The sequence below is a fragment of the Callospermophilus lateralis genome, chromosome 5 (genome assembly GCF_048772815.1).
Source record: "Callospermophilus lateralis isolate mCalLat2 chromosome 5, mCalLat2.hap1, whole genome shotgun sequence".
Lineage (NCBI taxonomy): Eukaryota > Metazoa > Chordata > Mammalia > Rodentia > Sciuridae > Callospermophilus > Callospermophilus lateralis.
In genome coordinates, this window is record NC_135309.1 from 140332734 (window position 1) to 140346125 (window position 13392).

Below are 13392 nucleotides of genomic sequence, written 5' to 3' on the forward strand. Positions count from 1 at the left end.
TAAAGACATTATTATCATGGAGGCCCTTCCAGTGATTAATAGCTTATATTCCAGGAGATGGTCCAAGGTCTTTCCTAAAAGTTGTTGAATGTATAGAGCTGTAATTTTGCAATTACAGCAACAATGACAACAAAGCTAAAATATAATATGCTGTACTTTCACTACCTACCCAAAGATGTTTTGAGTATAATATGAATTATGTATTCTGATTCATATGATAATTCTATAAGACATATTAATCAGGGTTCTCTAAGCAGAGTTCTCTAATCAATAGGATAAAGATAAATGGATGGATTGATGGATGGATAGATAAATGAGATAAGATAGATTGATTTAGAGACAGAGAGAAAAAAAGAGATTTATTGTGATGGATGGGCTTATGTAGTTATGAAGGCTAAGGTCCTACAATTTTGCCCTCTGCAAGCTACATAACCAGGAAAGTAGGTGGTATAGTTTCAGTCCATAACCAAGATACTGAAAACAAGAAGAGCCAATGTTAAAAGTCCCTGTCCATATTTTAAGAGCTGAGAACCATGAACACTCATGTCTAAGGACAAGACAAGATGTATGTCTCTGCTCAAGAAGCAATAATTCACTCATCCTCTGATTTTGTGTTCTGTTTAATCCAAGGATGGGGGTTTAGCTAGTGTTAAAGCACTTACTGAGAATGCACAGGACCCTGGGTTTAATCCCCAGTATATAAAAAAACAAAAGTTTGATGTCTCAATGGATTGGATAATGCCCACACACATGGGTGAGGGTGATATTCTCTATTCAGTCTGCCAATTCAAATGGTAATATATTTGAGAAATATCCTCACTCAGAAATATTGTTTACACAGGTATCTGTGCATCTTAGTCAAATCATTTAGATACTCAAAAATTCCATAGTGTTTATATATTAGTTTTTCCACCTACACATGCAAATCATAAGATATATGGGGTTCAGTGACTTCCTAAGTATCACTTGGAAAATAATTGTTAAAACCACATTTTAAATTCAGAGCTGAACTTTGATAGTTGGGGAATAGTATTGATTACGGGGATGCCTCATTTTACTGTACTTCATTATGCTTCACAGACATTGCATTTAATGAATTTAAGGAATGTAGAATCTTTGAGTCAAAGTCAATCGTTGCCATTTTTCCAATAGCATACTCTCAGAGTCTCTTTTTACATTGTAATTATAATATATCATAATATTTCAGACTTACTCATTATTATCTTTATATTTGTTATGGGTTATCTTAATCAATGATCTTTAATTTTTCTTTAGCAAATGTTTTGGGATGCCACAAAACGTGACTATATAATATGTCAAGCTTAAGAAATATTACGTGTGTTCTGGCTACACCACTGGCCAGTCTTTTCTTCTCTATAACTTTCCTCTCAGGCCTCCCTAGTTACTCAGACAAAGCAACATTGAAATTAGTCTAATTAATAACCTCATACTGGTTTCCAAGTTTTCAAGTAAAAGGATGAGCCACACATCTCTTGTTTTAAATTTAAAGCTAGAAATTATCAGACTAATTGAGGAAGATGTTTCTAAAGACATCCTCTGCAGCAAGTCAGATCTCTTATGCCAGTTTCTCAGGTTGTGAGGAGAAAGAAATAATTCCTGAAGGAAATTAAAAGTACTACTCCAGTAAATACATGAATGACAACAAAGCAAAACAGACTTATTGTTAAAAGGGAAAAATTTTAAGTCTGTAAAGATAATCAAATTAGTCACAACATTCCCTTCAGCCAGAATCTAATGTGGAGCAAGGCTCTAAATCTATGAAATTTTATGAAGACTGAGTGAAGTAAAAAAGCTACAGAGTAAAATTAGTAGAAGTCAGTTATTTGCTTTAGGGAATGAAGCCATCTCCCTAATATGAAAGTATAAGCTGAAATAGCAAGTGCTGATGTATAGGTTGTAGCAAGTTTTCCAGATGATACAGCTAAGGTAACTGATGGAAGAGAACACAGCACATATTTTTTTAGTGTGGAGAAAATAGACTTATATTTCACATTAGTATCTAGAACTTTCATTGATATAGAAGGGTAGTCAAGGTCTGGTGTGTAAGTCAGTTTTTCATTGATGTTACAGATTACCTGAAAAATAGGAGAAAAGGTTTATCTAGGCTCATAATTCCTCAGTTACAGTCCATGGTTGGCTGGCTCCATTGCCTTTAGGCCTATAGCAAGGCAGAACATCATGGCTGAAAGCACATGGAGAAACCTCCCCTTTTCCCCTCAAAAATCTTGACCTCATCCCAAATGTGGAGCAGGAAAAGAGGAGAGAGAGAGAGAGGAAGAGGGAGGGTGGGGAGGACAAAAGGGACTGGGGACAAAATATAAGATATCTTCCTTTATTTATTTCTCCAAATAGGCCCCACATCCTAAAGTTTCCACTACTTCCCAATAATCCATTGATCTGTGAACCCATAGATAGATTAAGCCATTCACATGGTAGGAACCCTCATGATCCAATCAAGTCTCAAAGGCCCCACCTCCGAAAATTGGTTCCCTGGGGATTGTCAACACATGAGATTAAATTGGATTAAATTAAATGAAATTGAATTCTGATCATAACATAATGGCTCCAAAGCTCCAAAGGGTAACTTAACTCTTTTATTAGGGAATAATGTAATTAATGGTTTAAGTTGAAGCTAATGCTTATTTAGCTTTCTGAAAATGCTACCACTCATAAGAATTATACGAATTCTTCCCTGCTTGTGTTCTATAAATGGAAGAATGAAGCCTAGGTAACAGCACGTTTGTTTACAACATGGTTTGCTAAACATTTTAAGCCCCTCTATGAGATCTTATGCTAAGAATTGTTTTTTTTTCTTTCAGAACACTATTTTTTTTGACAATGCACCTTGCCACCCAGGAGTTCTGATGAAGATATACAATGACATTAACATTGTTTTCATGCCAGTACACCACCCTCCCCACAAAAACTTGTTCTACATTCCATGATTCAATAAGTATTTTTGACTTGTAAGTTTTATTATTAAGAAATACATTTAATAATCATTTAGTTGTCATCAACAGTAATTCCTCTGATGGATCAAGGTAATGTAAATTATAAACTTTCTGGAAACAATTCACCTCTCTAGATGTCATTAAAGGCATGCTTAATTCATAGATCAAAATATCACCATTAACTAGAATTTGGAACAAATTCATGGATAGCTTTAAGTGATCCACTAAAATAATAGCAGATATGGAAATATAAAGGTAAATAAAACTATAGAACATTAAAGAAATAAATTGAAGATCTTAGAAGATGGAAAAATCACCCATGTTCTTTGATAGGAGGAATTAATATTGTCAAAGTGAACTACCAAAAGTGCTATACAGATTTAATCCAATTCATATTAAAATTCCAATGACATTCTTCATAGAAATAGAAAAAGCAGTCATGAAATTCCAAATTCATTTGGAAAAATAAAATGGACCAGAATAACCAAAACAATCCTTAGTGAGAAAAGTGAAGCAAAGCAAGGTATGGGGCATGGTGATGCATGTCTGTAATACCAGTGGCTTAGGAGGCTGAGGAAGGAAGATCAGTTGTTCAAAGCTAGCCTAGGCAATTCAGTAAGGTCCTAAGCAACTTAGTGAAACTGTGCTTGCAAATAAAAATATATTTTAAAAGAGAGGGCTGGGGATGTGGCTCAGTGGTTAAGTGCCCCTGGTTCCATACCCAGTACCAAAAGAAAAAAAAAAAAAAAAGTGAAGCAGGAGGCATCACAGTACCAGACTTTAAATTACACTTCACAGCTATAGTAACAAAAACAGCACATACTGGCATCAAAATACACATGAAAACCAATGTAACAGAATAGAAGACATAGAGGAAAAACCTACATAAATACAGTTATCTCATACTAGACAAAACACCAGAAACATACATAGCTTCTTCAACAAATGGTGCTGAGAAAATGGAAAATCCATATGTAGCAGCATTAAGTTGAATCCCTATCCCTGCACAAAAGTCAATATAAAGTGGATCAAAACCACAGGTATTAGTACAGAATCCTGTACTTACTAGAAGAAAATGTAGGCCCAATGTACCATCATGTAGGCTTAAGAACCAAATTCTTCAATAAGACTCCTAAAGTGAAAGAAGTGAAATCAAGAATCAATAAATTGGATGTTATCAAATATTTTTGATATATTAGTTCATATTAAGACAAAGAATTAAAAATAGTTATTTAATTTTAAAACTATTCTTTTTGTCTTAATTCATTTATAGTATTTTTAGGCTATTTGCTCCTTCCAGACATTTTAGGAAGCAAATAAATATAATTGTAATTAAATACTTAACAACTTATTTTATTCAAAGTTAAAACAATCCCAAAATACATAGAGAAGTCATATAGTTGATTACAAATGTTTCAAACTACAGGATAAATCCTCCAATATGAATGACTAGCATTTACATTATTTCATTTTATGGTGGGTTTTTTTTGGTATTTATTTATTTATTTTTTTTGGTATTATTGCCAACTAAAATTGAGATTTGGTCCAATAGATCAAGTCATGTTTTGGTTTACATCCTCTTAAGATTTTTTTTCCTATTTATTAAGTATATATTTTAAATAAATTATCATTAATATAATTTAGATTTCTGCTTTTCTTAAATGCATAACTATTCATATGATTGTCAAATGCATTCAAATATTGAATAGTTTCTTAGAATGCTTTAAAACAGTTTTAATGGAATTAGTATAAAATATATTGATTATGTTGGTGCTCCAGGGAAGTGCTGAACCAACAATGGTGATTCATACAATTATAGCTAGTGGAACAGAGTGAATCAAGCACAGAGAAAGTTAGCCATCATTGGTAATGTTACAGTAATAGAACTTTACTGCTCTGACAACATTTAAATACCATGTATGTCATTCTAAATATTTCGAATGAAATTGATTCTTTTTCATATTCCTGGATATGACTTTCATATTCACAGAGAACAGATTTGAGAGCTTTACTCCATATTTTTATAAAGAAATAGGTGCTTTAATTATGTTTTCTCCTGCAACAATTATCTTAAGAATTTATTTTTTATTGAACTTAATTTTAATCAGAATGGAAAAGACTATTTAATAGTCTTTTTATTATTATATGGGAATTATTCCTAAAAATAATTTTATGTAGCATTTCAGTATTGTTTAGGTATTATAAGCATTCAAAAATTTTAATTGTTTACTGAACTGTCTATATAAACAATGTGTTATTTTACCAGGATGTTACTATATATTAAAAAATAAATATGCTATATGAGCATCCATGCACAGGAATTTGTTTTTAAGTTATTTAGCATGTATTTATTTTCTAAGTCATTCTATTTCCTATGTGGTCACTTTTATAATAATTTAAGATTCTCATCATCATTTGAAGTGGAGAAAGTATCCTTAAAGACACTGTACAAACAAGATCACTATCTCCCAACATGAACAATGGAGAACATCTCATGGTAAGTTACACTACCTTAAAAAATGTATTTCAAGTTCCTTTAAACTTTAACACATTTTTTTTTAAAAGAGAGAGTGAAAGAATTTTTTAATATTTATTTTTTAGTTTTCGGTGGACACAACATCTTTGTATGTGGTGCTGAGGATCGATGGGCCGCACGCATGCCAGGCGAGCCACATCCCACATCCCACATCCCAGCCCAAACTTTAACACATTTTTAAGCTATGTGTAAGACTTTTTTTTTTTAATTTAAAAAGACTTTAGCTTATTTAGGGGGCAGTTTTAAATACACACAGAAGTTTATAGAAAATGGTATAAACTCTGTCCTAATACATGCACAGTCTTCCCGACTATCAAGATGGCAGCATGGTACATTTATTATAACTGATGAGCATACGTTGATAAATTACAATCGCCAAGAGTTCATAATTTACATTATGGTTCACTCTTGTATATCGTCAGGATTTGGACAAAACGATAAAGATGAGTATCCTCCATTATAGTATCAGAAAGAGGATTGTAACTGCTGTAACCATTCTGTTTTGCCTGTTTTTCTTTTCAACCCACCGCCCCCTACTGGCAGTTACTGATATCTCTACTGTCTTTATAACTTCACTATTTCTAGAATGTCATGTAGCTGGAATCATATAGTATATATCCCTTTAGATTAATTTCTTTTACTGAAAAGTATGTACTTAAGTTCCAATCAAGAATTTTCAAGGTTTTATAACATATCTTTTTATCACTAAATATTATTTCATTGTTTATATATATATTTAAGTTTATTTATTTATTCACCTTTTAGAGACACTTTGACTACTATCAAGTATTCACTCTCATAAATAAATTTAATAAACACTGTATGCAGGTTTTTGTGTGAAAATGGTCTTCAATAGTTTGGGTAATTATCACTGAGTGCAAATGTTGAAGCATATGGTTAAAACCATAAACTTTTGTAAGGAATTGTCAAATTGTTGTCCAATGTGACTGTACTGATTTTTGTTCCTATCAGCAATAAATGGAAGTTTCTGGTGATCTGCACTTTCCATGGCATTTATTCTCAGCATTATAGATTTGATCCTTTCTAATTTGCATGTAGTGGTATCTAATTGTTATACCCAAAGGTAATATCTGGAATCCTCTAGCATTCTAACCTACTTGTGGCATAAAAGAATACACTCATTATATGTTACATAAATAATGGCCTTTAATATTTTATTGTAAAATATATGATAAAAATCAGTGGACATTCAATTGTACTTTAAGATGTGCAATTAATTCTGACTTTAGAAGGTAAATTTAAAAATTATTTATGTAAGAGCTTAATGAAGATAGCTTATTTTCAATCATCTATAGTATAAAAAATAATGATAAGTATGCTCTTTCTATACACTGAATGAATTCATTCATTCCCTGGGACTTTCCTGTTCTGAGATGTGCAGAATGAGATGATTTTACCAGAAGGTAAATAGGGTGAAGGGCATTACTCCCATCTGAACAAGGCTCCCATAATTTGTTGTAGGCCTTCAAGTTATATTCCTAATTATGCACTTTCACAAATCCATATGTTCATTTTTAGAAAAACAATAATTATTGAAAGTACATTTTAATCAATATACTTTGAAACATTAGAGATTGCATTTCCAGTAATCATTCTTTTCCCGTATTTCAAAGACCTTCTGATTTTCTTACTTGTCTGACAGATTCGTGAACATTGCAGTAAATATGGAAATCAATGACTTGGTTGTCAAAGATACTATATCCAGTCTAACAAAATAAATTATTGTTATTATAATAAGCCTGTGTTTCTTCCTTATTAATATCCTCAAAGATGAAATCTTCTACATTTTGTACAATATTATATAAAAGTTAAATTTAAACTTCAGAATTCCTCTAAAAATGAATAAAATGAAAAATAGAAATATGAAAATATTAAATTATCTTTGATTTTTTTAAATTTTTGTGAACAGGAATTAATAATTTATTTTAAAAAATTAATAATAATAGCAAATATTCTCCACTATCTGTTAAAAAGATCCAAAGTGATCTTAACATGAAGACATGGTACTTTTTAATATGTTTAAAACATTAAATATCTAAAGCAAATTTTATTTTTAAGAATATATAACATAAAATACAGACTAATATTAAATAGCTTTTTAATTACAAGTGGAACAGGAAATAAATTCTTATATAGTATAAGCCTCAGAGTAACCTAAAATAAGCAGATACTATTACTGCTATCTTTATTTCATCTACCAAATATTAACATAAACCCTCCTTAAAATTTTGATGTCTAATTTTCATGAATAACCAATGTTCTTAAGGAAAAATATTACTTCTTATGTATCTATTTATTAACGGAGAAATTCTATATTTATTATGCTTTTAAGAATTGGTTAAGATAAAATAATAGCTCTATTTGTATTTAAATATTTCAAGACTGTAATAAGACATTTTAAAACTCATACTATTTATATATGTTCACAAATGTTAAGTCCAACACTTTTAAATCATTTTACTTAATTTCTTCTATTATAATGAAATATTGCTCCTGGCTCTGGACTTGGTTTAACATTTCTCTCTGTATCTTAGCTGATACTTTTTTTTTAAACTAATATTCAGAGAATTCAATTAAATTAGATCTATGATTTCTTGCTCTGAAAAACTGCCTCAGTTCACTTCCCTTTCCCTGTAATTAACTTAATGGCTTAGCTCTTGGCTGTTATCCCTAGAAACCTGTTACACTAGTTAAATTTCACCTGTAAAGATTTTTATTGTAAAAGTTTGTTAATCCAATATCAGGCTACATTGAAAAATCACAGTCAGGCAATAATATATTTTAAAAATAAGATTGCTTATAAATAAATTTAATTAGAAAATATAAATAACATTCAGTAACAAATAAAAATTTGTTAAGTAAAAAGAGAAGGTATTTGATTTCTTTTTCAATCTGTAGCTCAGATCAAAACAGTAATGTCTTCCTGAAAGCTTGCATAATGTCAAAAGATTATATTATCAAATGAATCACACAGTGTGCTACCTGGTCTAAATCTGTGAGCCTCTCTTCAAAACTTAAATAAATTTCAGATATTTTATAAAATCTATTTCCAATGAGTATGTAAAATAAAAGCTTAATTTGTCCTTTGTTTAATAAATTTAAAATTGCAGAAACAGAAAAGCCAGAACAGAATTTCATACTAGACTTTTATTATTTATATTGAAATATTAATTTTTCCTTCTGATAATTGAAATGGGAAAACATTTAACCTCAAAATAATTTTATAGTGTGGAATTAATAGCTATCAATTTTTATGATTGTAGCAATGACTATAGTGATATCATATCTGCTATCTAATTCACCTTCACTTCTTCCAAGAATTTTAGCACATTATTTTTAGATTAATAGCCTCAGACAAATATCATAGACATGTAATTCCAAAAGCAATAAGTCCATCATGAAGAAATTTAGACCAGGAGAAGAGTCATGACCAGTGGTTATTTTAGACGGGTTTTTAAGTGTAGATCTCTTTATGGGAATGACATATAGTTAGAGATAAGAAGGAAAAGAGGATGGATATATAGATGTTGACTGTGATAGAACATGAAAAATTGGAAAATGTAAATTCAAAGTACTTTCTATCCTTTACCTCAGAAAGAAAAAATTAAATAAATGTCTTCTAGATATATTAGTGTCAATATTTACCATGTGACCATTTTTATGAGTTGTAAAATCTTATCTGTATGTTCTACTGAAATCCTACAGGTGGTAAATTTTATGTGTATAATAAGGATGTGTTGTTATCTGTTTTACTTACCCATTTCTCCCAGTATCTTTGTTTCCCCCAAATCTTTAACAGTTTAATGGCATTAGGATCCCCTATTTGGCACAAATATGTTTAATTCATAGTTATTGACTCTTATTCTCCATCATGTTCAGTGGGGATTTTTTTTCCCTCTGATGGAGCCCCCTCTCCTAGTCTTGTAGCATAAGATAACTGACATATTTACTATAGAAAATCACATTGAAAAGCCTATTCCTTAAACCTTACCTAAGCAAATTATTGCATCTTGTAATGTATGAAGTCTATACATTTCTGTTTCAGCACTGTAACATAGCCTGGTTCTTGGGTGACATTGTATCCCTTGAATCAACATATGACTTTTATTGACATTCTTTTCTTTCTGAGCTACTGTGAAGCAATTGAGTCTAGATTCATCCTGATAAGGAGCTACATTTTATTAAAGAATTACTTAGATTGATGATATTTCATTGCATAGAAAGACTTTTAATGTCTAAGCCACGAATTTATCCCTCTTTTTCCACATGAATGCAATAATTACTATGTACCAATATTAGAAATATAAATTAGAAACATAAATTTTCCCTTTATCCTTGCTTAAGACCATGGGTATCACTTATTTTAATTACATGCTATACTAAAAATATTTACTAATACATATTATTTGTCTCTAATTTTTCAGTTTCCACTGACCTCTTCCCTTAGTAATTCTATAATATTGCCAATTACTTATGTCAAAAGCTGGATTCATTACTGCCATTTTTCCATCATGCTCCCTATTAACTGCTTCTTTTAAAGTATTTCTATTTAGACCAATATCATTATCATAGACTTACCTAGTTCTAGCATGAAGACATTTCATTCATACTTCTAGACTCCTCCTTCCACAGAAATATCATCATTTCTCTCTTTGCCTCTATACTCTTCTAATAGAGCAAATTCTTCACTGAACTGTGGGTTCTGTTGATAAGGGATCATATTTGTTCACTAAATTATATCTAGTTCCTACTCAATACTGATTCATGCATGAGTAGGTGATTTAAAACTTAGTCCTTGTTATTCTTTTAATTTTCATTTCTGTCATCTACTCTGGACACTATGATATATCTAAAATAAGTTAATTTTATCACAGCTTTAGTACTTTGGCAGGGTTAATCTCTACCTAGAAAACTCCTTTCCAGGCAGATATTCAAAGTGCTTAGTTCTTATTTCATTCTTCTCCTTGTGTGTTCTCTCCACAATCCAATATTATAAAATACATTTGAGTTTTGGGATATAGAGTATTGCTGGGTATGTATTCCCAGTAATAGATAAGTTCTGAATACTGGGGAATTTATGTTTTTCAACACTATAACTTCAATGATTAGAAATTTCTTTCCAACATTGAAACATTAATTTGTGAAATGAATAAATAAATGATGTATTGAGCTATTTGCTTAACTGAGAATTTTCTGGACTCAAACATTACTCCAAACTCTCAATCATCCTTTCCCTCTTGACTTCATATTTCTGAATCTTCATAATGCCTTATCTTCTATTGCAAACATTAGAAAAGCTCCCCAATATCTGTGAATCATATATCACTCCTTATTGCCACTATGGGGCTTGTACTTTGATTTCTTAGAATGTTAATTGAAGAAAAAATTTATATTATGGTATTCAAAATTTCCCAACATCTACTGGATAATTGTGGTAACTTTCTTTTTGAATAATTAGATTTTCAGAACATATTCTCATCAGCTATGTTAATCATGGGGATATTCTACTGTATATTCTACTCTATAGTGACACTGATTTCCTGAACTATAGGTTTGTTTAGCTAGGAGCTTTCTCACCAGATGCTAGCTGGACCTGGAAACTCCATCAGATCCTCAATATAGATATTCTTAGTTCTACAGTCTTATTTTCCTGATTCTATTATTACAACTTTATATTATATAAATATTTATATTGTAAAACAGTTATATCATATCTTCAAAATGAAAATCAAGTCTTCAATTCATAATGGGACATTTAAGGCCATAATAGTCAGATGAGAAATTATCATGAAAACATAAAGAAATTTAAATAATGAAACCTCAAATCTCATGTGAACTAATATTAAAAATGTTTTTAAGTCAATTTTCCTTTTGTTTTTATTAGATGTTAGTTTTATTAGTTTTGGTTAACTGCATTGATAAATAACAATTTTATCCAGAAGTGAAACCAAAAATTATTTTATTTACCTTGGAATTTACTGAATAAACCTTAAGGCTGGGGGTTGAAGAAACATCTTTACATAGATATTTGAATTACATAAAATAACTATATATTTAAGAAAAATATGTTTATTGTGCCTTAAAACAAATGTGAAAATAAATATCTAATTGAAAAAATAGTTTGCCATAGACTGAAATTCAAGTCATTTACATCTAAGTTATAGATAACTTGCATTATTTTATTAAAAATTGTAAAAAGTTAATATACATTTGAAAGAAGTAGAACTTCTGCAAGAATTATCAGTTTAGTGGCCTTAATACGCCATCTTGTGGTATAATTGCTTCATCTCACTTTTTAAACAAAATCACTAAGTATTTTTCTTAGGTATGTAGAATACATATAGACTTGATTTACTTGTATATTTGATTTTTTGTAGGTAATATTTAAAAATACTGATACAGGTTTATTTGTCTCAATAATGGTGTGTTTTAAAATGTTATTGGTCTAATTAAACTTTGACATGAGTATTAAGAAATTAAATTTTGAAAAAAATATAAATAAACTTTTAATTGATTAGCTCCCATTAAAAGCATATCGGGAATTAAGGATTAATATTATATGCTTATTACGTAGCACAATTTTTATATGTTTTTTTAAACTGTAAATGAACATTTTTTACCCCTAAGACATACTAATTTTTGTCTCGATACACCATGGAAAAGAAAAGGAAAACACTTTTACATTTATATGTCATATATAAATGTATATATATATACATGGATTCTAATGATCTACTTATCATTTGAAATATAGCATTCTGAAATAAGTAATATAATACAGGGGTGAGAAAATAGAACTTTAAGAAATCATTGCCCAGAAATAAACTTACTTATTTTTCCCTAATTTGTTAATCTATGATCATAAACATTAGTTAAAAATGTGGCTATAGGGCTGGGGATGTGACTCAAGCAGTAGCACACTTGCTTGGCATGCGTGGGGTGCTGGGTTGGATCCTCAGCACCACATAAAAATAAAATAAAGATGTTGTGTCCACCGAAATATAAAAAATAAATATTAAAAAATTTCTCTCTCTCTCTCCCTCCCCCCCCTTTAAAAAATGTGGCTATAATATAAATATAACTTTTTAAAAATTTGACACTACATTGTAATATAGCACTGATGTAGTCATATGAACAAATAAGAATGCATTCATCATTTGCAGAAAGAAGGACTGACTTAATACATTAGAAGTGCCTCTTTTCAGGAGTGTCAACAACACGATAGTTGAGTAAGAAGTGGCCAAATTCCAGTCTTTTCCAAAAGCCTAAAATATAAATAACCAGAAACTTCAGAACCAATTCCCTCAGAATTGTGGAAAAACAGCAAGGTTTTGCAATAATAAAGTGAAAATGAATCAAAAATAAACATTAATTAACAATTACCCTCAAAATAAAGAAATCACAACACAAACATGTTTGAACACAATGTAAACTTGCAGCAATCAAGACAGCAAATCCTGAGGAAGCAATGTATTGGAGTTATCTCATTATATACCATACAAAGTTCAAATTTCCAACCAAAATTTATAAAATCATACAAAGAAAAAGTAGCATATTCAGAGGAAAAACAAGAAGAAAAAGCAGGAAGAGGTGGGGGAGGTGGAAGAAAAGAAATAAAATGAAAACGATTTAAGAAAAAAGAAAAATGGTCACCAAGGAAGTTGGACCATAACAATGGATTTACTGGATAAAGACTTTACATCTTAACACTTTTTTTAAATGATAGAGAATCTTAGTTATTTAATTTTTTTCACATGTTAACTCTTTAATTTACGATTGATTTACTTTAATTAGGTATATATGACAGCAAAATGCATTTTGATTCATCGTACACAATTGCAACATGAATTTTCATTTCTTTGA